The sequence below is a fragment of the Lepisosteus platostomus genome, chromosome 28 (genome assembly GCF_059453375.1).
Source record: "Lepisosteus platostomus isolate fLepPlt1 chromosome 28, fLepPlt1.hap1, whole genome shotgun sequence".
In the NCBI taxonomy this organism is placed as follows: domain Eukaryota; kingdom Metazoa; phylum Chordata; class Actinopteri; order Semionotiformes; family Lepisosteidae; genus Lepisosteus; species Lepisosteus platostomus.
Window position 1 is genome coordinate 6,631,152 of NC_142638.1, and position 25,428 is coordinate 6,656,579.

Genomic DNA, 25,428 nt, shown 5'->3' on the forward strand with positions numbered 1-25,428 from the left:
CAGAAGCTGGGATGAGCTCTGGTCCAGTGAGATGTTTGAGCATGTGAAGGTCCTTACCGCTGTGCTGTAGCTCAGAAAAACAACATGTTGCAGCTCTGGATTCATTCCAGAGAAAGAGGACCAGACACTGTGCGTTCTCAGGCTTGGAGGAATGTCCTGCTCAAACAGGCCTTGACACCTGAATCTTTTCAGTCTTGTGTAGAGGAGAACTGATTAAAGCCTTCAAAAATCAACAAAGCCTTTATCAAAGTAAAGCCATTGGACCTCTTCAGATTCAATACTGCACCACCGGGAAGTGCTTTTGAGACTGAAAATAAAGAAGGCACTTTTTAACTTTTTTTTGTAACCTTTCTTCTAATTCTTGTTTGTTTTTTAGAAACAAAAAGTTGTGCCCTGAAACAGAGCCTCAGTGAACCCCAGACCTCTTTTCTGAAAGTGCATTTAAAGGATCTTTACTTTAGAAGCGATCCTCTGTAAATTTTGCTTAATACTTTATTTCTGAGCTGTCAGGTCAATTCATTTGAAGCTTATTGATTGAAAAGGCCATCGTCTTATGAGCTCAGGGACTGAGATGTATGGTTTGCGGGTGTTTAAAGTTAAAGAAGAATAAACTAATAAAAGTGAGGCAATAAAAAAGTTCACAGGCTTCACTCTAATTCAGTTATAATGGTCCAAGCATGCCTTCATAAGCTTTTTTTTATTTTACTGCAACTGACAGTAAATCGGTGTCATTAGATGCGCTCTGTACCAGAAAAGAAAACCCACCCTGAGTTCTGAGACCAGCCAGGCTTGTTTGTTCCAGTTTCCTGATTGATTGCACTCACAGCAGTGAAAATTTTACAGATAAACTTACAGTGAACTGAAAAACATCTTGGAGAGGTATAATAAATTTTACACCAAAGATTTGGCGATTATCACCGCGGTGCCTCGCTCTGTTCATAAAATGTATAATGATCCGCGTTGGCTGGGGGCTGGGGCGATCCACATTCACAGCTGCATCTGGCCAGGCTTTTTGAAGACCGATCTCAAAGCGCGCAGAATTGAACATGCACATCTGGTGTAGGAATGCTGAGTAACCCAGCGCTGTGTCATCGCAGTCCCTTCCTGGTCTTGAGTTGCATTGATGGGAAGAGACTGTGCACTGTACCCTGCATGGCCCGCGTTTGTGTTGCATGTGGTTTTGCAACTTTTACCTGTCACTTAGCTCCTGACTGACACAAGGCGTGCTCCGGTTTCGATCTTGTCATTTTAAATTTTCCTGCTGCAGGCTGGAAAACCACGCCCCTAATTTCTGACTAGCGGCCTGGTGCTGCCCTCCTTCAGTGTGTGCGTTCTAGGTGACTCGCCTGCAGCTCAGAAGTTCTTACAGTCCAGATTCCTCCCGCGGGGCTCCTGGCTTTGCCTCCACATGCAGGAGACGGCTCTTCGGGACGAGCAGTGACCAAGCCTAGATTAGCCTGGCTTCCAGAAAGGGCCCAGTTGTGCCTTCGGGCAGAAGGTGTCTGTGAAAGAAAATAAATCTTTTTTGATCGCTTGCCGCCCATCAATCCTGTGCAAACAGTGCGAGGTGTCCTGAAAGCTGTGCTGTCCTTGGGGGGGGTTTGTGTTCCAGAATGAAGCTGGTATTTTTTTTTTTATTTTGCGTTTTGCTCATAGTTTTAAAAAAAAATATTGTTTTGATGTCGGATTTGTATGGATCAGCGCGTCTCTTTGATTTTTTTTTTCTGTCCCTCACTCGTGTGTCATCATTATGCTGTGAATAAAAGGCGAGTTTAATAGTCCTTAAGGCATTTTTTTTTTACCAGCAGTGTTTGATTATCTTACTTTCTCTGGGAAGGAAAATCGAACGCCTGCTCTTGTCATGACACTGGGTATTCACAGTGAGCTTCACAAGCTGTTGATTTAAAACTAAAAGGAAATGAATGAGGACTCTTTGCCTGGCTAATGCCTGTTCACATATCTGTTGACCTGCGTGGGCTGCTGTATAGGTCCCAATCCTCTCATTCAAATGCCTGAAAACAGCTTAAGGAGGCTGGATTTCCTTTAGAGACCACATTATGGTCAATCCTAAAGAGATTGTTGCCTGTCAGAGGCCTGCTAAAGTGAGCCCAGTCCTGTGGGTATCTGTCACTGCAGCATCTTTGAATGGGGTGAATTCTTCTTCACTGGCAAGGGGAACCTGCAGCTGGGTAGAATCTGAGCTGTGCTGATGGAGACATGGAGGATAGTTCCACCTGGCCTGCCGTGTGGCATGGTTTAACCAGTTTAAGTACAGAGGATTTCCTTTTGTCTGTGGAAGGAACAGTGGTGCACCTCTCCCGTCATCCAGCCTTCAGTACACCGACCTGTGGGGTCCTAGATCGTTGCCTTATGTAGCCGTTCCTTCGCAAGCCTTAGGTTCTTCATCATTGAGGGGTTCTTCAGCAGCAGGGTCAGCTCGGGTACAGCTGGAGACCCGTAAGTATTGCAACAGAATACAAGCGTCGAGACCCCAAAGGTTGTCCACATCCTTCTTGGTCAACATGTCCACCTGACCAAGACTGCAGACTGATTGCACCCCCATGCACTTTGCTTCACATTTGTGCATCTTGTGTGGCCAATTCTGCCCACTGGCTCCAAGCCAGGAAAAGGTCATGGTGAAGCAGACCCTAGATTAATATGCTCACGCATTTCCATTCATTCACACGAGCTCCCACAGCTTTTGCTAAACCAATTTTGCACAGAAGGACAGTATTGCAAACATTGCATATGTGTAATGTGCATAATATGTAGCAGTGCGGTGCATTTCAATACAGTACAGTGTGACACGTCTATCGCAGTACAGCACACTCTTCCTGCCTGTCTTCACACACACATGCATGCATTAGCAATTTCATGGTTCTAGAGAGAGCTTGAGCGCTCCGACGATTTCAAAGATTCCACATCCAACATGTCAGGCTGTGCGCGAATGAAATGCTTTCAAATGTGGAGTGTAAATACATTCCAACTTTGAGTTGTCTTTTCTGCCCCATCACACACACACACACACACTTCTCTCCTCCAGAAGCCCTGCAGATAAGAGTGGAATGTGCCATGTCTGGCCCTCCATCTCCCTCACCAGCAGTGTGTTGGGGGGGGGGCATGTTTGGATTGGCTCGGGTTTCAGCGGAGATGTGCTGGAATGAACCACTGCCTCATTGGCACCCTGACCTCTGGGGTCGCCTCTCATTACAACATGAAACAGAAATGTCACTGGCCCTCCTGCTAAAGCCATTTGTCTTGCTGGGTTATCTGCCCATGGCTGTGCCGGTACCCACCTGGTCTGTCCTGTGACCTCCCACCCAAGAGCCAAATTTAAACCCCATTAAGCCCTAAACAGTTTCAAACAAACTTGCCTACTGCTGAAAACTGACCGGGCACTGGGTGTTTGGTTTGGTTTTCTTGTCATTTTTCTTTATGAAGCTTAAGCGTACACTCCACAGCTGTAGCTTGAAATTCGATTGCCTGTTTTTTAATGTCATGGGCTGTTTGTAGCTGAGAGAAGCTGCCCCAGTTGGAAAGCATGGTGACTTTCACTGAAACAAACTCCTGCTTTATTTATTTTTTTCTGTGCAGTTGTGAGGACAGGCCTAACAGAGCACCGCCGAAATACCTCGAATAGTTTAGAATTCATAAAACAAACTGCCTACCCTGATCTGCTGCGTTCTTCAGCCCTAGTGAAAATGAAGAGGCGATCTGTACACTTCAGGGAAGCCTGTGCGTGTTTGAACTTTTAATTTACGTTCTGTGCTGGAGTTTTATGTGAATTAAAACTTTTTTTTTTGCTCTGTAGGAAAGGCCTTACCACACTGTGCCCTGGAGCATAAATAAACAAACACCGGCCTTCTTAATGATGGCAAACAGCTTTAAGCACTGTCGATTGATAGATTGAATGTTCACTTAGGGCAGTTCCCAGGAATACCTCGCTGAAAACCCTTTCTTTGGTCTTTGCGGTTATTCATTGTTTTTTTAATCTTCCTCTCCCGAGTCATCCATAACAATATAAAAAATTCATCAGAGTCGTGGCAAAAGCAGATTAATAAATGTCTGAATATAAATCTTAGAACAATCATTTTTAATGCTCACCTCATAAACCCCAGGAAAAGAATGGGTTGAGCTAGCAGCTTCTCAAACCAGCGGGTGAGGTTTGTTCTGGGTGCTGTTTGTTATTAGTAGATTCGGCTCTGTTTTACCACAGAGTTGAAAGTGCACACAACAGATAACCCTTTACTTTGCAGAATGATAAGCAGGCGATAAGCCTATTAGCTCTACATAAGGATAAACAGTTTGTTTTTTTTAAATGTTCTTGTTTTTTTCCCAAGTGGCTGGTGCCAAGCAAATTTTTACTATAGCGATTCACCAAGCACCAGCGAATTCCAATGAAAGCACGAAAGCCTGGTTTCTTCTGAGATTGCTTCAGTGACGTGGTCAGCTGGCCTTGGGTATTATTATTTTTCTGAAATTGTTACCTTGATCTGTGGTTCATTGAGCTGCTGTGATTATATTAGAAAAAACATCATACACACGGAGCATCAAAAGACTCTTCTTGCTCTGTTCCTGCACTTGTGTATTTAGGAAAAAAAAAGTATCTGGATTGTGGATATTGGTGTTTTTGGCACCATTTTGATTAATTTATCAGCTGTGACTGCCTCGTGTTACACTTAAGCAATTTTGACTGCATAAGCACTAAATCACCCCACTGAAGGAGTTGATAGAGCACAGGTGAGCGAGCCTGTTGAGTGTCCTGTCTGGTGAAAATCAGGAAAGAATACCCTGAAAAAGGAGCCTGTACTCCCCGCTTATGAACCACATCAGCAGGCTGGGCTGGCCAGCAGTGAAGCCGAGCCCTCTTCGGTGAAGAATCCGGGTTTTGTGTCGGTCACCCTGCTGGACATTGGCGAGTGTGGCTCGGACTTGAGAACAGAGTTGTGTAGAACAGACAGAGCGATGGGGAGCTCCAGGGACGACGGTCTGGGCAGCAGTGGCCCATGAAGTGTGAGATGGCAGCCAGACTGCAGGCCGCTACATGGAGGCCAGGTCCTGGGAGCTCACTTGCTGCCCTTCCTGCAGTCACAGCAGGATGAGCCAACATGCCAGCAGAGCCGCACACCCAGGCTGCTCCTGTGGCATCATCCTGACTGAGACTCGTTAGCGGCGCTAATTAGCACTGGTGATGAAGGGACCAGGCTTGAGGACCCGTGTTCTAAAGCACCTGCTCGCACCCACTGAGGAGCTCGCTGCATTGCCCTAAGGCAGAGGTCCTGGTGACCCACCCCCTGCTGGTTTGTGATGCAGCCGAGCCCTCAGTTATACCATCATGCCCTGCCTTGACTTCAGTTTCATTTGAACTGTTTGTTCCAGCTCTTACACGCATTGGAGCTTCGACCAGTGGGTTGTGTGAAGGAAAGGGAGCTTGCTTGCTGTTCTCCCTGCAGTTATATGCTAACAGAACTGCACACATACACATGTGCTATGTTTTCCACACATGTAACACCGTCCTTCTTGTGAGATGAGCTGCCCTGCTTGGCAGACTTGAGCCCTGTTGAACGTCTGGTGCCATAAGCTCAGGAGTGCAGGAGCCTGGAGCTCAGAGCCCAGTGAACAGGCACGTGCTTGTCTGGGCTGTGTGAGAGGAATGGGACAGAACCAGTAACCTGGTGCAAAGCACGTGTCCCCGGTGGACAGCTTGTGCTGAGTCCAGCAGTGGTCAAGCCCTCTACTAGCTCATGACTCTCACAGTAGACCTTCTTTCGACAGACCCTGTTAACTTCGTATGTTAACTTGCATTATTCTTTTAAGCTGTATCCTTTCAATAAAATGTCAACATCTGCTACAAAATGGAATGTTTTTATCAGAAAAGTAACTTTGGGAATTTGGTGCAGTTGTTAGTGATTGTTCTTTTTTTGCTCAGCATATTGTTTCTTCGGTCTCTAGTTTCCAAGCATAATCATTTGAACTTTCAAATCGCACTTTGAAATCTAAGGGCAAAAACATTTCCCTTTTTTCCCCTCGCCATTGTATTTTTGCTTTGGATAATTTACATAGTGCTTTGATTTCAGAATTTATCTTCTGTGTTTTTCTCTTATTAAAGTAAAACCATGTGTCTCTGGCCTGTTGAAAAACTTTACCTAGCTCTTCTTAACCAATCATGAAAAGGAATATTTTTGACTTAAAGCAGCTTTAATGATGCAGAAGCTAGAAGCTTTTCCTGTTTAGAAATTGTCCTTTAAGACTATAGTTTTGCCCCTCTGCAGCATTTCTGCATAATGTAAGAGACCGGGTGGTAGTATGCAGCTAAAGCTGTCCTTTAGATATTGCAAAGGCATAAGACAGCCTGCAGACGTCTTATAGCACAGGGTTGATTTTTTTTTCACAGCCACTTGGAAATGGGAATGATGTGAGCTGCTGAATTTTAGCCCTGGAATAGTAACCAACTGAATGAAGGCGTTGTGTTAAAAAGGAATAAAAGACAGTAATTTTGTATAAAGCAGGCGACGCACACAGCATCGTGCACAAACCGCAGAAGGATTGTCGATCGTTTTCATTGGTTTTTTTGTGTCTTTCCCATGCACGAGTCCATATGGATTTTCCCTTAGGTTTGTGTTAACGGTCCTCTGTTTGCAGCCGCTGCTCTGAAAGCCTGCGTGGGACTCCTTCACGCGTTTGTGGCTGCGGTACTCCTTAATGGTGCCGTGCATCCTACTGGAGGGCGAGCTGGCGACAGCATTGTTAGTTCCACACTGCTCCCCCCTTGATGAATAGTTTTTGGGGGGATCGCAGGCTGGGGGAGGGGGGGGGGGACGCACCCACCTTCCTGCCGCTGCACCTCTTTAGCTGCCTCCAATGTGCAGCGGAGGGCAGGCAGGCACCCTCGACCCCCGCCTCATTTATTTGGGTGAGCCCCGTCAGCGCCTGTCGCAGGGCCCATGATAAAGTGCAGCTTGGTAATTGCCCTGCAAGGCAGCCGGGTCAGGGGGAGAAAGCAGTGGGGGTGGGGGTGGGGAGCTGTATGTGTAGGTGGGGGGGTTGCTTGACAGGGAGAGAAATTGCCCTGTGCTCTTCTCCAGTTTGGCCGCCCCGTCGTCCCGGAATTGCACGGTGAAGTCTTAATGTTGTCAGACCAGGACTTCTCCTCTCGGAGGAGGAGGAGGAGGAGGAGGAGGAGGAGAGCTGAAAGGGAACAGGTTGCTGCTGCTCCATAAAGCACACAGTGGGAGAGAGATTTACTCAAAGGCTGAAAGAGCACGGCGCTTCTGTTTGCATTTTTTTTTTGCATTGGCTTATCTGCCCGTTTGTAAGGCTAGTGTTTAATTCAGAAGCCATTTGTGTAAAAAGCACACCTGGATATTCTGCAGAGAGGTGACCGTGTTTGGCACACATGGGCGTATGTCTTATAGTCATTGAGGAAGCCTGCTGTGCTGGAGAAGGAGCTTTGATTTTTCTGTGAGTGGAGATGAAAAAGTAGGAAGTGTGTGAACGAGACGGGAGGTCAGGAGGGTAATCTAGACTGGAGGGAATGGGGAGAAGACGTTTACAGAGCTAATTGTTGTGCTGCCGATGGGTTTGGGGAACTGGGTTTCAGGAGACAGGCGAGGTGCTGTATGGACTGCCTGCCCCAGCCAGCAGCTTGTGTTTGGGCCTTCAAGTATTTGAGAAGCCTTTCTCCCGCACGGGCTGCAGCTCCTGCTGGTAACGCCACCCCCTCGCACTCCCGCGAACTTGAGGTGCGCGCGTCTATCCGTTCAAGAAGGTCCCGTCTCTCTTTCCGCGAGGGGGCGGCAGTGCGGTGCTCCCAGATCAGAATCGGAACTCGGGGTTCGGGCCCCCACCGGGACGGGACGCTAGGAGGCTCTAGCCCTGGAGCGCTGGGGTCTGCAGTTGCTGAGCGGGTGAGGGTCCTGACGCATCCCGCTCCCAGGAGCGTGTAGAGGTGTGTGCGTGAGGGCGGGGTCTCCCCTTGCCACTCTTTCTCCCACCCAGGATACTCTCTCGCCACAGGAACTGGGGGAACAGTTTCACTCGGTTGACTTCCCCCCCCTCCTTGATGCCCAGAGCCTTTCCGTTCTTCAAAAAGAACATCGCGATCACACTCATACCACTCAGGAAAGCTTAGTTAGTTCATAGTAGTGCAGTGTGAGCATGCTGTATGCCAAGCTGTGGAAGAGCATCATGTCATGTAATTAAAAGCCTCTTCTCTGAGACCCGTGTGCCTAAAGCCTCGTCCTCCCGATGGCTTCATGCGCTCCTTCAGCACGGGGGTTGTCGGCGGAGGCGTGTGGTCCGTGACGGGCTGCGGGCTCCGCGCCGGTGTGCCGTGTTGTCCGGGCAGCCTCCGCGGCGGTGCCGGGGCTTGGCAGCGGCTCGTGCGTGTGGGCTCGCTGGTTCCATCCCGGAGCCGAGCTGCAGCCCACAGTTCGCACAGTTGCGGCTGCACAAATTAGGATCTCAATTTAATGGCATCTTGCCTCGGGCTTAGTAGCTCCCTAGTGGGCTTGGAACATTAACAGCAACAGCAGAAAGAAAAATAAAATAAAAACGGTGCCAGTTTTGTGATGAATCCGTCTAGATGGAGAGGTGTGTGCAGGTCCGGAGATCTCTGCTGCTTTGCGCTGGTGAGAGAAGGCACAGGTGCCTGCAGACTGGACTGTTTGTGGTCGCAAGCCCGATTTAGGCGCGTGGTGCAGTGCTGACATCCTCTTGGCCAGCTGCAGAGTCATTTGTTACCTTGTAAAACAAAACGGCAAGTTAGAACACAAAGTCCAGTCTCACAATTTCAACCCCTTCTTTCCTGATTTTTTGGTCTTTGAAGACCAGCACTGTTGCAATAATTTTTGTTTTGTATATACAGTATATCACAAAGTTCAAATTTCTACCTTTTTCTCCAGCTTAGGCCTAGATCAAGACTGCATTGTAACTTAGCCTATGGCAATACGCTGTTATTGATGTAGTAGGAGTTTGTGTCCCATAAATTGGTGTGCGTTTTTTTTATGATGACGCTTTTTCACCTTCGTAAAGAATAGGAGCGTGCAGTTGGTAGATACGAGCCTGGGGCAGCTCCAGTGCACTTGGAAGAAAATCTCTGCTGAAAAACTTCTGGTTCAGAAATCGGAAGAGGTTGCTACTATTTTCCCTGCTTTGAGTTTGTAGTGAAGAAAAGGACTGGCATTGCAGTTGTGGTCCGGTGTGTCTGGACGCTGCCCGGTGCTTTGGGTTTTGCACACTCAGGAGCCCTGCGGGCGCGAGGCAGCGTGCAGCGTGCTCCTCATCCCGAGTCCCTGTTTGCCGAGGGAAGAAGAGGAGGGCCTGGCAGCAGATTGGACAATTTATCAGCGCAGGGGTGCTGGGAAGCTTCCGAGCTGCCCAGGCGGAAATTTAATTAGAGAGACGGAGATCGCAAGGAGACTGGAGGGCAGGTGACAAACCACGACAAGCCAGGCAGGCTGTTTTTATTGATAGTGTCCTGTGGAACACGCTGGAGAGGCTCCGCGCGAGGCTTTCGGAAAACACCGTGCATGTGTGAGAACCACGCAGACAGCTCTGTGTCGTTCGCTTACGTGACTCTCAAACCTACAGGAGAGAGGAGGAGCATTCAGAGACTAGCAAAGAGCGTTCTGCAGTCCTGTGTCAAGTGATCAGTGTGGCAGTGAAACCTGTATTTGTAAATGGATGTGCCCTGTTCTTCAGACTGCAGTGCCAGTGTACGGCTCACTGTAACCCTTCCTTCAGAGTGGGTGGTGGATCTGAGGTCCCTGAAATGTGCCAGAGTGGATTGCCAGAGCGTCCTGTGAACAAGGTCTCCTCAGCGTCTTCACTCCCTCTCACCCAGTTGTATTAAACGAACGACCTGTGATGAAAGTTGTCACCTGGCACATTCAGGAACGTACTCCTGTGAGGCTGGGCGGGATTCAGATGAAGCAGGCCCTCTGCCAGCCGACCAGGGAAAAGGGTAAAGGAAGTGAGTTTTAGAGCAGCACGCTTTTTTTTTTTATCGGCTTCATCCCATAAAATGATTGTGGGAAAGAATTATTGCAAATGAAAGCATGATGTTAATCATTTTTTTTTAAACTGCTACGTTAGCCAGTTTTTGGGGCTGTGTGGAACTAAAGTGCCTCCACAGAGTACTTGAGTTAAGGAAAACGGAATTGAAGATGGTCACCCAGTGAAATGGCTACTCGAAAGGAAAGGTATTCTTTAGAAGGTAGTGTATAGTGTGAGGGGCTACAGAAACTGATTCTTATTGACATGGAAATCTAACACCTGTCATGAGAATACAGTATAATTCTGTAAATTACAGTGGCTTTTCAGCTGAATAGGAAAATGTCTTTTCCAGAGGTTTTCTTCTGATTTTTTCAAATTAAACAGTATACCAAGTGGACAGCTACAAAGCTCTCGCCCCTGCAGTGCATATAGCACCAGTCTTTCATTTCTTCAGCGAGGAGGAAATCTGATAGTTTTGTTAAATTGGGTATAAGCACGATAATAACATAAGAGCTCTTTAGTGTAAGTCATAGCTTTATTCCAATATTAGTTATAATCCATTGCTGCATGGTTCTGCCCGTTTGAATCAGGCCCTTCACAATGCATAAGGCCTTGTTACCACAAACAGATGTAAATTATTTACAAAAGTTGCCTTAGATTAAAGCTCAAACTTTGATAGTTTTGTGATGTTTTCACTTATGAGGTCATAACACAGTTTAAGGGAATCAGCCCTCAAGACAATCAGTCTCTTTTCATTTTCATATCCACAGTCTGGAATCCACAGGAGTTGGGGTGTGCCTGGTACTGCATGTATTTATCATATTTGGTGTAAAAGTTAATGCTGTGATACTTTTTACTTATGTCCGAGGACCAACTTGCCAGAGAAAGAGTTTCTTTTGGAGAGGGCTTACTTATTTCTGCATTTTATAAAGCTGCATTTCTGTGACTGGAATGACGATTCTTCTTAAACGATGTCATACTGGTCTTAGAAATGGTCCACAGTAAAGAAGTGCCACAGATTTTAATCAAGATTAAATCTTCTCCCAGCTCATGTCCTCCCCGAGTGATCCTGTTCCTGTGAGGGTCCTTGTGCCTCCTGCTCTGTCATCCTTGAGTCATCTTGTGCCTCCTGTTTGTATCTTCCCTGAGAACTCTTGTTCCTGTGAGGGTCCCTGTGCCTCCTGCTCGTGTCCTCCCCGCGCCCTCTTGTGCCTCCTGCTCGTGTCCTCCCCACGCGCGCTCTTGTGCCCCCTGCTCGTGTCCTCCCCGCGCGCTCTTGTTCCTGTGAGGGAGGGCTCCTTGGGCAGAGGAACAGGAATGGCATCAAGGCCCGGGGGGCGATGGAGTCACTGGGGCACAGTTTGTTCTGGGGGAGGGGGGTGGATGTGTTTTGTGACAATCTCAAGTACTTTTCCGTCGAAGCCGAACAGCCAACGTTGTCCTTGTGTCACGGGGCCTGTCTGGCGGCGCCCGTGGGCCCAGGTGTTTCTGGGGGACGCCGGGCTCGCTGCGCGTGTGCCTCCTCCCTGGTCCCGCCCTGCACCAGACACAATGGCCATTAGTGACTCGGCAGTGCGTCGCACAGGAGGGGCGGGGGAGGTGAACAGTGGGAGTTCTCCCCTCGCTCGGCTGCACTGCCAGCTGTGCGCTCTGCTCCAGTGTGACCCCCGCGCGTCCGACGCGCCCCCACGTCCCGCGTGCACTGCGCCGTGGAGATCCGTCGCTCGATTCCCTCCGGGAACGGATCCGGAATACTCCAGAGCTCTTCGGATACGCGTGAAATACAGATAGCGGGGGGCTGTAGTTAGTTTCATTAGCGCGCAGTGACCTCCCCTGATTAGACCCGCAGGCCTAGAAGCCCTCGTTCCTTCACTGTTTCAGTCTGCATTTTCTCTCATTCCAGGGATCTCTAATGCATTCCCTTCCTTATCAAAACAGGAAATAGAAAATAATTTAACCCTGAACAGCGTTCGGGACAGAGTCCATTGCCTGCTTTGCAATAAGAGAAAAGTGCCTTCTGTTTAACTGCTAACATGGGCCAGTGAGCAGCGTAACTCGTGCAGCAATCCTAGTCATTTTTTTAAATGTATTAATTCTCTTATTAGCAGATATGGTATTAAATTAAATTAAATTTGTTTCCCGGGCTTGAATGTTGCCTATTGACATACGAGGGGTTTTTGCTAGTCTGCCACCCCCCAGGGATGATGGGCCTATATTGTGCACACACGAGCTTATGAACCCAGACTTTAATTCTTAAATGAATCACGCGCGCGTCTGTTCACACGTAATTAGACCGATGGATCTTGTTTTTCATGTCACAGGAGAGGTGGGCTGTTAAAAAAAAAAAAGAAATATCCTGGAGGTTCTTGCAGAGATTTTATTTTTTTTTCCCCAGAAAAAAGGAGTTGGAAACCGCATGTTTCTGAGCGCCTGATAAATCCGACTGGCGGTGTTTAACACAAATCTGGTATTTATTAAAGCAATAAGCTGGTTGTAGCGTTTTTTTTCCCCTAGTCCCCCCCAGGCAGGCTGTGTCACAGTGGCTGCGTGCGAGGCCCAGACCTGACTGATATAGCTAATAAACTTCATTTAAAGCTAATTCCTGTTCTTTTCCTGCAGCTGGCGCAGGTGACGGGCGATCAATATTGCCTGCCTTTTTGCCCAGGAGCTCGGTGGATCAGGACGAAGGCCACTCCATCAGCCTGTGGAGCGTTTCATTAGAGCAGGGAAACTCCAGGTAGGCCTGTTTCTCCGAGCCCTGCGTCTCTCTCGGTCCCCTCTCCCCAGCCCTTCCTCTGCTTGGTCCCAGCGGGTCCTTCTTCTGTAATTAAATACTGCACTTCCTCCCTTCAAACCTGCTGCTTACCGAAATAAAACTCTGTTGCATCACGGGATGTGTGAATATTAATTAGCGATAATTATTTCATGAGGTGAAAATGCTGTCTGAAGAGGCTTCTGATTTGGCTCTTGGTACCATCCAGTCGCAGGCAGCTGTTTCGCCCTCGTTAGCGCTCATTGGCATCGCATGGCTGGTGAAATGGGCTTAACGAGGATGTGTGTGAGAATGGCAGCTCAGCGCTGGGCTGTTTCCCTGCAATGGAAAAGCCCCATGCAGGCCTTTCTGTCTGCAGTGTGTCGTCCGAGTGTGGTTTCAGACATGCATGTTCACATGCGGATGTATTTGAATGAATGGGGAAAATGCGAACATCTGAGTGCACAGAAGAGTTGGTGTGAGATGGAACTGAATCTGTAGCATCTGGGCAAAATTCCCTGTCCCTTGTGTGTCACTTGGCAAATGAAAGCATTTACCTAATGTGTGCATATATATATATAAACCGACTGCCCTTGCTTTCTTATTTGAATGGACTGAACGAGATCCTTTTCACTCAAGAGTCCAGATATTTGACTTGACCCAGTTTTCTGTTCTCGCTCACGAGGGGCAGTGTGTTTGCAGTATTGTTCTTCTCCATGTGTAGCGGCCTTAAATGAAAGCCCCCCCCCAAATACCGCCACACCGAGAATGCATCTTGCAAACACGGCAAACTCCCCGAATACCCGTTAGGATCTCGAGCAGCTGTTGGATCTGCCGGGGATTTTGGGTGGTTTTTATCGCGAAGCATCGTCTGGTCCGCAGTGCTACACGGCCTGGGGCCCGCGGGCCACGGAGCAGGCGAGCCCGGCTGGGGATCTCCTCGCGCAGCCGCCCCCTGCCCGCGTGCTGCACTCCCAGCGCTATCAGGCTGTTCTCTCTCCACACGCCGCTGGTGCGGCCCGCCCCCCCCCCCCTCCTGCTGATAAGCCTGGCTTGAGAACACCATGTTCCCGGCTCGCGGCTCTGATAAGAGTCCCTGCTTCTCTCCCCCCTTATCGCGGTGGGCTTGCCCCTGCCGCTGAAGCTGCAGATAAGGTGTCTGCATGTTGGGGTTGGCCGAGTGGGACACCGTCTTTTCCAAGCGAGAGCAGAGCGACCCTCCGTAGGATGTGCAGGGATGAAGGTGTTGTGTTTATTGAAGCAACAGCCGGCGCTTGGGAATTCTGTCTCGGGCCTCTTGCTCGTGGGGCGACTTTCCTGCCGGATCGAGGGAGATGTGGCAGGAATGTAGGAGGCAGGGGTGGTGACTTTAGCCTAAAGGGCTAGATCTTTGAATCTGCAGGATTGGCGAAGTCTGCTCTACCACTGTTAAACGTGTTCAGAAATATTTGGTGAAGGTTTCTCATCCATCAAAGTATATAGGACTTTGGAAAGTGTTCCAGTCATTATCACCAACTAGTATCGGGGGCTTCAGCCTTTCCATGTTGGCCAGTCCTGCCCCAAGAACCCCCCCTAAAACACTAAATCCCACTGAATAATCATCTGTTCATTTATTGCGAGTAATTCTACGGATAAATGATCTTAAAGGATAGAAGCTGTAGGTGACCAGATTCACGATGAGTTGGTTTTCCATGCTGCTAGTTGGGAAGAGAAGAGTTCCCTTTTGGTTTTCAGGGACCCCTGTGGATTTCTGGGCTCTTCGTTACAAATCTCTGGGCCAGCAGGAAGGAAAATCGTGCTTGGTTGGGGAGGGGTGCAAAATATGTCTTCAAGTGCACTGCAGGGGTTTGATGTCCCAGTTACAATTCCACTCTTCTCATTGACCTGTAAGGAGTGTTCTCCTGCTCTTGCACTAGGCCACACTGTTGCCACCTGTTGACTTTGACACAATAATGGTAAGTGATAGTATTTTGCCTATATGTAATTAAATTGTCACATAGTATTATTATTGGTTTTACATTTGTACAACCTGTATACATCAGCCTAGGTATGGGCATCGGTTAAGTAAATTACTAATTTTAATAACACCATTTGTCTGTGTGCTGGTGGCTCCACCCAGCCAGTGGGGCTCCTCTCGTACCTGCGGGCAGGCAGACAGGTAGGCTCTGGGACAGCAGTGGGGAAGAACAATGATGTATTACAGCTCTCCTCTCCTCTCCTCTCCTCTCCTCTTTCTCTAACTCTGTCCGCGCTGTCAGCACTGGGCTTGCAGGGGTCTGGTGTTTTATCAAAGGAAATTAAGCCTTGCGGCCAGGTTTGGACAGAGGAAGAAAAAAAAATCCCAATCCTGCATCGAGCTAGCCTTAAGAAACAGACCCTGGAATCCACTTAAAGCCTCCGTGCCTCCTGGAGTAGTCAGGTGTGGGCAGGCTCTGTATTGTGTGGCCAGGGCCATGAACACTTGCAGTCCGCTCGCCGGTTTCAGTCCTTAATAGTCTGGTCAAGCGTCCCTGCCCAGCCTCTTCGCCATACATGCGCCTGAACTCATGCAGGTAACTCTTGCATTACAGCACAAGTGTCATTTTCTCTTTTTACCTTTCAAAACTCTTTTTCCGCTGTGTGGCGCGGCCCCTCTGAACCGTGGAGCACCTTGTCTGATAAGAGTGCTTTTTTTTTTTCCCCCTTAGAATTCTGCGAGTTGTTCCGTTTTTAAACCCGGGGAGGACTTCTGCTACCAGCCTAGTTTGCTCTCAGGGATCCCCAGAGATTAACACGAGAGCCTTTGATGTTGACGAGAAAAAAACTTTGCGAGAGAAACAGAACCGCTTCCCCGTTTGTCAGGGGGAAAAAAAAAATGTAAAAGGAGGAAATGGAAATCTTTTCTTCTTGTACATATCTACATGCATGCTGTGTGCTGCCGTACAGGTGAACGAGTGTGTTCTGGCACTGGATGTGAGGACTGAGGTTGTGTGTGTGTGTGTGTGTGTCAGTGCCAAATCACTGGCTGTATTTTAATAAGACAGCCATGATAATAAATCCTGAAAGGCAATCACCTTCTGCTTTCCTCTGAATCAAAGCAAAGCAACATTAGCCAGCACCATGTTCAATTACACTATTCATCACGGGTGTTATCGAGGGGTGTGTGTGATTGAGTTCGGGAGGACGCGTCTGGGCCTTTGGTGGCCTCCTGAGGCACTGGAGGGGGGGTGGTGGATAATGATAATGGAAAGAGAGGGTGGGAGTCATGCATTGTAGTCTCCAGCCTTTAAAGCTACAGTGTCGTTTAACACACACACACGCGTACCGTAAAGTCCATACCAGAGCCACAGCAGAGCAGATCCTGCTTTCTGTAGCATGAACCAGACTAGAGTGAGTGTTACTCCCCATTAACCCTGTCCATTACAGCGATCAGCCCCCACAGCTGGCTGGACTGGAGCAACTGGGTTGCAGAACCTCAGTCGAGGGTACAGCAGCAGCGTCTGGACTTGAACCCGCAACCTTGCGGTTATAAGTCCAACCTCTTGCTTATTATGCTATGCCACCCGCACATGGAGAAAACAGAACTAGGTGAACTCTCAGGTTTGCTCGGCACCAAGTCAATGAATTTTCTCCCAGCCCTCTTCTTATATTGGAAATAAGCAAGCACCCTGAAAAAGATTTGTCAGGAGTGTCCAGTCTGTGTTGTAATTTTGTGCAATGCTTTTGGTTGCCAAAGAAAAAATGAAGGAAGCTCAGGAACAACAACAGCCTTAGGAGTGTAATTTGAGGACTCAGGAGGGGAATAAAGTTGATTTATGAGTTTGTAGAGAACTGGCTTAGATATGGCTTTTTCTTGAATTGGTGGTAATGAAAAATTTGTGCAAATCAAGCAATACGGAGCCTTTTATCATCACAAGGCCGCAGCAGAAGGTGCAGAGAGTGTTTGCCCTTACTAGGGAGATCCAGGAGGGCCTCGCCCTTAGCTTTGAAAGACTTAAAAAGTAGTGAAATGGATGGCAGGTTATCTTCTTCTCTGGTTTTGTTCTCTTTTTATTTAAAAAAAAGCATTATTTTTGGCTGTGTAGCTTTGAACAAAACAGGGTAATATGAAATCTGTTAAAAAGCTGTAGCTTCCATTACGCATGTAAGCCGAGTGTGAGGTACAAAGGTGGATCCAGGTGGGGCTGCACACTGGTGGTGGTGGAGGGGATCCCCATTACCTGTAAAGCGCTTTGAGTGGAGTGTCCAGAAAAGCGCTATATAAGTGTAAGCAATTATTATTATTATTATTATTATTATTATTATTATTATTATTATTATTACAAGGCATCACACAAGGCCTAGAGAAAAGAGAAGCTAGATGGAGAGCTGGAACTGACAAGCACGTCGTGTTGATGGCCAACGTGGAGGCCTAGAAGGAGAAGGGCTGTGATGCTTCATTCCTGCTGCACGGTCCTGAAATTAGGGTGCCCTTAAAGTGAGATCCCCCACCCCCACCCCCCAGTGCGCTTTTGTTTGTATTGAGGGTGCTCCCTGCACCTCACTCTGACTCACCAAGTGGGGTTAAGATGGGGTTAGGAGGATGATGATGATAGAGCTGCACAAGGGAGCCCATCCCATATGGATGGGATATGCCTCCATGATTAAAACGGAGAGAGAGAGAGAGGTGTGGGGGTGGGAGAGTGGCGCTCAGGGCTGTGGCCTCGCAGTGCAGACCCTGCTAATGGAGAGGAGTAGCCCCAGGGAAATGGATGACCTGACTCTAATCAGAAAGAAGAAGAATGTAGGTGATGGATCGCTGAGCTGGGGCCAGAGGGGGACACCATCCCAGAGGACACACATGTCCGCGGCCCACCCCCCCCACCACCTCTGACAGCGTGGCCTGGAGGATCGGAGAGATTTCCCACTGCTTTGGCATTCGAGTGCAAGAATGCCCATCACCGCAGGAGAACAGAAACTGTTCGTATACGTTTCACACTTCTTCATTCTGCAGTTGTCTGCTGGGCCGACTCGCCCCCTGCCAGGGGTACCGGTCGGGCCTGCGTGCGCCCTGCCGGGTGGGCTGTTCCTGTCGAGGAGGAGGCTGTGGGGCCAGGGGGGTGAAACCGGAGGGCCGCGGGGCTATCGAGGGCTGGTCAAACGGGGGTTGAAACGCGCCAAACTCAAGCCGATAGTCTGGAGAAGGTGTGATACTGCCAGATGAGCTCCTGGCCGCCTCCTCATGAGCGCTGAGACCCGTGGGCGAGGCTGGAGCCGAGGGGCAGCAGCAGCTGAGCAGACCTGTCAGCGGAGGTCCTGTGACTCAGACAGAGGGAAGTGTGTTTATGCGCAGGATGCCAGCTGGGTAATCACAGACAGCAGCATTCTGAGACCGTTTTAAATGCTTTTCATCTGGTGGACTGTTCCCCGGTGAATGATGAGCAGGCCTTCAGTTTTGCTTAAAAATGTGCTGCGACTGAAGTCCCTGAAGTTTACCTTGTGTCATAGTATTCTTTGTATTTCAGTCAATGCTAGTGACACAAAGGGCCCAGTCAAAACGTTCTGTGCGTCCTTCCCACTTTTCTAACATTTGACAACTTTATCTCAGTGCAGTATCTTCCGATAAAGAGCACTTCGCCTGTTGGCATCAGCCCAGGCCTGCGTCGCATGTAAATTTGTCATCAGGCTAACGGGGCCTGCAGCCTGATTTTCAATCCACTCCGTTTGACTGCAGTGCCTCATTGGCCCACAGAGTTTATTGAACTTGTGGGAGGTTTAGTGTCCCACTGGTAGCTATAGGCTGTGGTTTCCCATAGAATTAATGTCAGTGTGTGTGGGTATATTTTGTTCCATATAGCCAAACTAATTGCTCCTGCTGGTCTTGTTAGCTGTACTGTCATTCTGAACTGCTGTAGCGGTTTAATAACCTGGAAAAGAGTGATGGTTCTTCCCTGTTGCCCCACTCTCGTTGCTTTTCGAAAGGTGGAGCGGTTTGGGTGGGGGTCAGGGGGCGCGGGGGTGGATCTGCGACACCCCCCCACCCCCCCTCCCGGTACGGGACACACGCGGCAGAGAGCAGCACCTCCCTCCATGGGGCCAGGGTGCTCGGGCTGCTGATGGGGAAGGAGACGGATCGCCGCCGATGTCAGCCTGGGTCACGTGACAGGAGTGACTGATTAACCTGTATACTTCCCGAAAAATGCCACAGGCGCCGTTCTGATTAAAGCTCAGAGCGTCATCTATCATTCCGCCAGCATCTCCCATGTCTTCCTTGCAAAATGGATGTGATTCTCAAAATTTAATATCGTTTGCTTGGAAACCATTTGCATTTTGCCATCATCTTCACAGACAGGCGATGTAGAAAAATCCTGTTGCAGGATGAAATGGGTTTACCCTGTTTCTCTCTCTCTCTCTAGCTGCGGCCTTGTCTCTCTTCATCTTTAAAAGTCCTTGGCAATGGCGGCAGCATGTTGCCGGCTCTCTTGTGACATCAACTGTGTTTTTTTAGTCACCGCAGCCTGCTCGTGGAGCTTTCTCTGTAATAGGATTACGCATGTATGGGGACGGTTTCGTCAGCGAGTTCAAAAAAAAAATATAAGCACGCAATGTTCTGGTTATTCATGCAAAAAATCGAAGCTTTTAAAAGCACCGCGGCATCGTTGGCGGATCTGAGGACACTGCATCCCTTTCTGGAAAGTGTTTAAGGTGGAAAACTGTATTAGATCATCTCTGGATACTCGTTTCTCTTTTGATACGATTGCTTTTTGCTCCACTCTAATGCAACCGCTGTGTGAAAATAGAAAGATTGTTCATGGAGCTTGGGCGAGATCAGAAACATCTTGTGCTTGCTTGTTTATTTGCAAGGAATTTATTGTAAGTGGCTAGACCATCCAGTGTGCTGTTTTTTTCATTTCTTTTTTTCTTATTTTAAGAAGTAGGTGAAGAAATTAGGACTGGTATGCATTCAGTTCATCTGCTGTGCTGTGTGTTAAATGCAGCATTCAATTCAATTAAATCAATGCATAAGCCCTCCTGAGTTGGATTTATTCAGAGATCTTACTATTTGTATAATCACATATATATTGCATATATATATTCTGTCTCTTTAAATGCAGAAAGCATTCCTGGCTTTTTATGTTTGGTTCATTTGAAACACCTGCAGGTTATTTGTGTGCAATTACCTGCAAGAAAATCTCTAGTAGTATAAGTATAGGAATTAACTTTAAAATGTTTTTCTATAATGAATAAAAAATGACAGGCTAATTGAGCTTGAAATGTTTTTTTTTAGTTTGCTGTTCTCTCTGAATTTAAATTGCATCTCCCTCCCCTCCTGTGTGGCAGGATCAGCAGATATTTTAATCTTGCACCTTGAGGAGTACCTGGGTGTTTGTTTGACAGTAGGGTGGTGCCTTGACGCATCTTGAATAACGCAAGATAAAAGTGAGAAAGAGCAAGACATAATTGAAAGTTTCACCACTGAACCGCCGACTTCTTCTTATGCTGGTGTGGATAAAAGCAGATAAGATTTATATTTACACAGGGGCCCTTTATTTGCCCAATATTAAATATGGTTTATTTTCTCAGTGTTGTTTTAGCAGAGGGAGAAACCTTATGAGCTGTAACCAATGTAAGAGTTCTTGCTCATGCTCTGCTAAACCCTTTAGGGTCTAAACGAGCTCAGATCATCAAGGTCATTGCAAAGCCTGAAGTGACTTTCAAGATCTGCTGTTAAGAGTCTTTCCTGTCACTGTGAATTTGCTCCTCATTACAGGATATCCTTAAGACAAGGGTGAGACCTTGATATCTTTCTAGTCTGTGAGGCCGTGTCTTAAATTCTGGACAATTTTTGCACACATTGAGTCAAATCTCTGGTGCACGCATCGGTGTTTATTTTTTTTTTTCCTTTAAGCATCTCTAAAGCCTCTTTAATTAAAAACCGGTCGGTAACGTTTGCTCCTTGTTTGGCAAAGGCACTTGGCAGGTGTTTCGTTGAGGGGGTGTTGCAGGGGAGCAGACTCTTCCCTCGGCTCTCTCCCTGTCTCTCAGTGCGCAGAAAGAGCTGGAGAGGAGCTCTGAGTGTTGAGCATGTCCACACCTCCCCCCTCCCTCTTCCAGTTGCTGTGGAGAGTGGAAACTGTTAACAAGACTCCCCGGTGTACCTCTTCCTGTTTGGCAGGGCCTGGTGTTCTTGTTTTGAGATGAAAATAAAATAAACTTAAACCTCACAATGACGGGAATAGCCCAAACTGATAACATGCCACTTCATCGGAATATTTTTTTTACTCGTTTTTTTTAAAGAAAATAACAATAGCCCAGCCACCCTTGCGACCGAGCGTCCTGTGCAATTCATTCTGCCTGTTATTCGTTTAGCAACCAAAAGAGCTCTGTCTGTTCATGTAGGACTATAGTCTCAGATTTAGACATCCCGGCATTCCAGTCATTTGTGGAGCTGCACCTAAGAAATGCAATAAGGCCACCCATCTGTAATGAATTAATGGGGTGCTGTTTATTCCTAGTGCGGGCTGCACGAAGCCTCAGTAGTACATACTGTAGCATGCTGGAGGGGCCCCCTGGAGTGTACACACACTCACACAGGGACAATTTAGCTACAGATTATTCCAGCCTGCGCGTGTTTGTAGGACGGAGGGAATCTGGAGCACCTGGAATCACGATGTTCAAAATGATACATTCCCTGTCTTTTGTATTTGACAAATCAGGAACTCTTTTTGATGTCCTCTTAATCATTGGTCATTGGTCCAGGCTCTGTATTATCCTATTAAAATGTCTGTGTGTGCCCAGGCTTGAGTTTCATGACGGGAGGCACCAGGTTTTGGCTAAGATATCCTGCTAATCAGTTCTGTGCATTAATGCATTGGAAAATATTGCATAAAGAAATGTAATTGTATTTTACTCTAATGTTCCTGATATACTCATTGTTCCTTTTTATGCGTTTTTATCCCACTTTAATGAATAACTGTTGAAACATCTGGATGTGCACCTGCATTTTCTTTGCTAAACCAACATTTAGTTACAGCTCATCAAGGGTCTGAGTAAATAGTGCTGCGATTTGTATTTGCCATTTAGAGATGCTTCACAGAGACAATAGAACATTCAGTCAAAGCTCTTTAACATCCTACCCTTTGCGTCTTCTTTGTTTATCGTATTAATAGTTTTATTGCATGCTTTACTATCAATTAAAAGCCATCCTTGGCTGTCACTTCATATTCTTTCAGGGAAGCTGATGAGAGCTGTTAGAGGAGAAGAGGAGAAAGATTTAAAGCTGAGGCCTGAATCGTGCTGTCTTCCTCGCTACAGTTGTTCACGATGGCAGCAGAGAGAGAGCTCTTCCTTACAGACAGTGTCAGGGTCTTCTCACTTGCGTAGGCGGGAAAGCCGATAATCGGAGACAGACCGCAGTTGAGCGTCTGATCCAGCGGGTCGCAGGTGGAAGTTCTGCTCCCGGAAAAACGAGCTGATCTTTGCAGGTGCCGAGGGAGCTGGATCTGTGAGTGTGAGTGGGGTGGGGGTGGGGGGGATGGGGGTCTTTTTTCGTGCTTTTCGTCCGAGGGATGTCATGAGCCGTCTGCAGATACGCCCCATGTCAACGCTGGAATCTTGTAACTGCTGACTCATCTAGATGTGCTCCAGCCACTCGTGCATTGCATGTGGAGTGTTTCTTACCGGTGTGAGCGATTGTGTGACAGTAGGAAAGGCAGTGCATGAGCACAAGAGGAGGTAACTCTTCCTCATAGACCCCTTGCACATCCACACACTTCTGGCTCCGCTTCCCCCCACAAGGTTATGGAGCCCCTCCTAATGTCATTTGCCCCTTCTGTGCTGCTTGGACCCAGCTAGTCGTTTCGACCTCCAGGGTAGGCTTTGGTAGGACAAAAAAATAACATTCGGGTTTTGCGAGATGGGGTGAGAGTTTCACCCCTTGCAGAGCGGCACAGAGTCACACCATCGAGCTGCAGAAGGATGCCCTCGTCTTCATCCCCCAGACAGCAGTGAAAGAGCTTGCAGAGGTCAGAGCTGCAGGAACAGTGTGGGAGACATATTGTTGCCCTTTGAATACAAGGGCGTCTAAGACCTTGTGAAGCATCATCAGAAGTCTGGGGATGTGTAGGGGGACCGTGATGAAAAATAAGTCTCCCCCACCTTTGGAGAGCATTCGGTGGATAACTCACAAATTCACTTAACTTATTGACTTTCCTTCCTGCTGGATGATCAGTGTGTCCCTGTCTGGCCTTCAGATTATACTTGTATGCGTATGTGATTACACATTAGCGCTGGCGCCTGTATCTTAAGTGAGTTTGCTCTCCAGAACATTGTAACGACCTCTTGTAGCGTGAACGATTGTGCAGTAAACCCAGGAGCAGCGTTGACAAATATGTGCCTCATTTATCAAACTATATTCTTCTTCTTAAGTTTGCTCACGGCCTTGTTTCAGATACAGCTAAGATACCAGCAGTTAGGTCTTTCCCCTGTATGTCCAAATCTAATTTGTCTACAGGCCTAGGTGTAAATGGGATTGGAACCCTGGCAAATTTTGATCGCAAGCCTCCCTGTTTTAGAAAACCCTCAGGCATGGGGCAGGAGGTTCTAAGGAAAGAGACTGACTCCACAGTCTTGAATTGCTCCAGCATATAAGTGCTGCCTCAGTCCCCTCCTCCCCCCCCCCCCCCCTTCTAGCTGTGGGAGGGCCAGTGCTGACCGTGTTCTGGGGCGCCCCCGCGGAGATCTGCGCACGAAGAGTGATGATGCTGTTGACTCACTGTCTCAGCGACGCCAATCAATCAATTACTCCCGATCAATACTCATCCGCTAAATCCCTCAGGACAGAGAATTAGCTCATTGAAACAGTCCAATCAATTACTTTTCACCTTTTAATAGCAGAGGGTAAAGGGGTGCCAAACCAGCCCCCAGCCCCCCGAGCTACGCTGTGACATTGTATAGGAACAGGACAAACGACTGTGGTTTTCCAGAGCTCCTTGGCTTTATGTTTGTGGTCTTAAATGCGTGGCTAATGGATTGCCTGGGAGCACGCTTTGAATGGGTATTTTATGAGTTCAAGCACTCAGTTCTTCAGAGGCATTAAAAATAAATGTAAAAATTAAATTGTTGCCAATGTTGTTTTTCTGTCTTGTCTCGAAATCGGATTTACGCCTGGGAAGCGTTTTCTTTTAGCGCAGGGAAACAGTTTTTTTTTCCCCTCCCCTTCCCCTAACCCCGCTGAGAGCAAGAGCCGGAGACTCGGCAGGGGAAGAGCAGAGCTAATGCAGTTTTAACTTTGATCCATTTTCGTATTCATGAAGGATAAGGCTTTGCGCTCCCCACATGTGCGCTCACCGTAAGAAAAACCAAACACTGCGGATCGATCGAGAGGCAGAGAGAGATTCCTCCAACACGAGGGGAGTGGAGTTGACTTGACGTCCTCATCTTTCGTTTCCCCAGCCCTGTCTTGTTGTAGCTGTCTTGTTGTTACTTTGTCCAGGGCTGAGGGTTGCTCACAAATGGGACCCTGCAGTGAATATGACTCATTGCCCCACTGAGACACCAGCAAGGGTAACGGCAGCAGGACTGTACAGCCACTCTGGCCTCCCCCCCCCCCCGCCAGCCCACATCCTCCCACACGCTCACCAGAGACCACCGGCTGCCAGGGAGTGAGACACCCCAGGTGTCAGGGGTGGGAGCTCTGGCCCTTTGCTTGTGCCGGCTGGACATTACTCTGCGGCCGCCCTGAGTCACCGTGACGTTTCACTGCTGGGTTGGCTGGCGAGTCTCGGACACGGGGAAAGAGGAAAACCAAGCCCCCCCGGACAGCCCGCCCAGCGCAGTGACTCCCGGTTCTCCCAAGGCGGTGCCGTGCCCGAGCCGACCCAGATGTTCCCGGAGACGGGACTGGACTGGACTGGACTCCAGGGTCGTGCATGAAGTGCTTGTCCCTGCAGCCGGAGTGGTCTGGTTCCATCGCCTTGCTTGGGAATTTGGGATTGGAAGGAAAAAGTGATCCAAGCTGGCTGGTACACAGGACGTCTGGGCCCCGGTTAGGGCTGTCCACCAGATTTTCACATTCTGAAACGCGTGGCACGGTTTTCCTTCCTGCCGCCTTACCGGCTCCACTTTTTAAAGTGTGCCTGCTCAGCGGGGCGAGAATTTGCAGCCATCACTTCCGTTTGCTACCTGAAGGGCCTGTGCTGACACCGGAGACGGGGGTGTGTGTCTTTCCCTTTTCCGTTTTCATTTTCTCTTTCGCCAGCCGAAATGTTGTTTCTTTTCTTCTCTTCTCAGCATGGCATAAACCATGAAACTCCAGCCTAGCTACATGTACGGTGCCAACTCAGTATTAACTACTGAATGGATTATATGGGCCAATGGTCTCTTCTCGTTTGTAACCCATCTTATGGTGTTAACAGCCCTTGACATGCTGCAAGCTGATGACATCAGTTGCGTATAGTTTTATGTCCAGTACGTCTACAGTAGTAGCTCTCAATAATTCATTACACTTTTATAGTGTTTTTCTGGACACCCCGCTCAAAGCACTGTACAGGTAATGGGGATCCCCTCCACCACCACCAGTGTGCAGCCCCACCTGGATGATGTGACGGCAGCCATAGTGCGCCAGTACTCTCCCCACACACCAGCTCTCAGTGGGGAAGTGGGGAGGAGAACCCAGTGTTGAAGCCATTTCATAGATGGAGATTAAGGTCTCATTGCAACCA

General features: G+C 48.2%; 1 protein-coding gene across 3 annotated transcripts in view; it reads left to right on the forward strand.

The window, feature by feature from the left end:
* raraa (retinoic acid receptor, alpha a) overlaps positions 1 to 25,428 on the forward strand; it is a 156,909-nt gene that overhangs the window by 31,391 nt on the left and 100,090 nt on the right. For 2 of the 3 annotated variants that reach the window (XM_088622887.1, XM_088622890.1), the window contains exon 2: positions 12,616 to 12,733. The exons of the other annotated variant lie outside the window; for it this stretch is intronic. The gene's annotated coding sequence lies outside the window, so the exon portion shown is untranslated. The remainder of the gene's footprint in view (positions 1 to 12,615; positions 12,734 to 25,428) is intronic. 3 annotated transcript variants of the gene reach the window in all.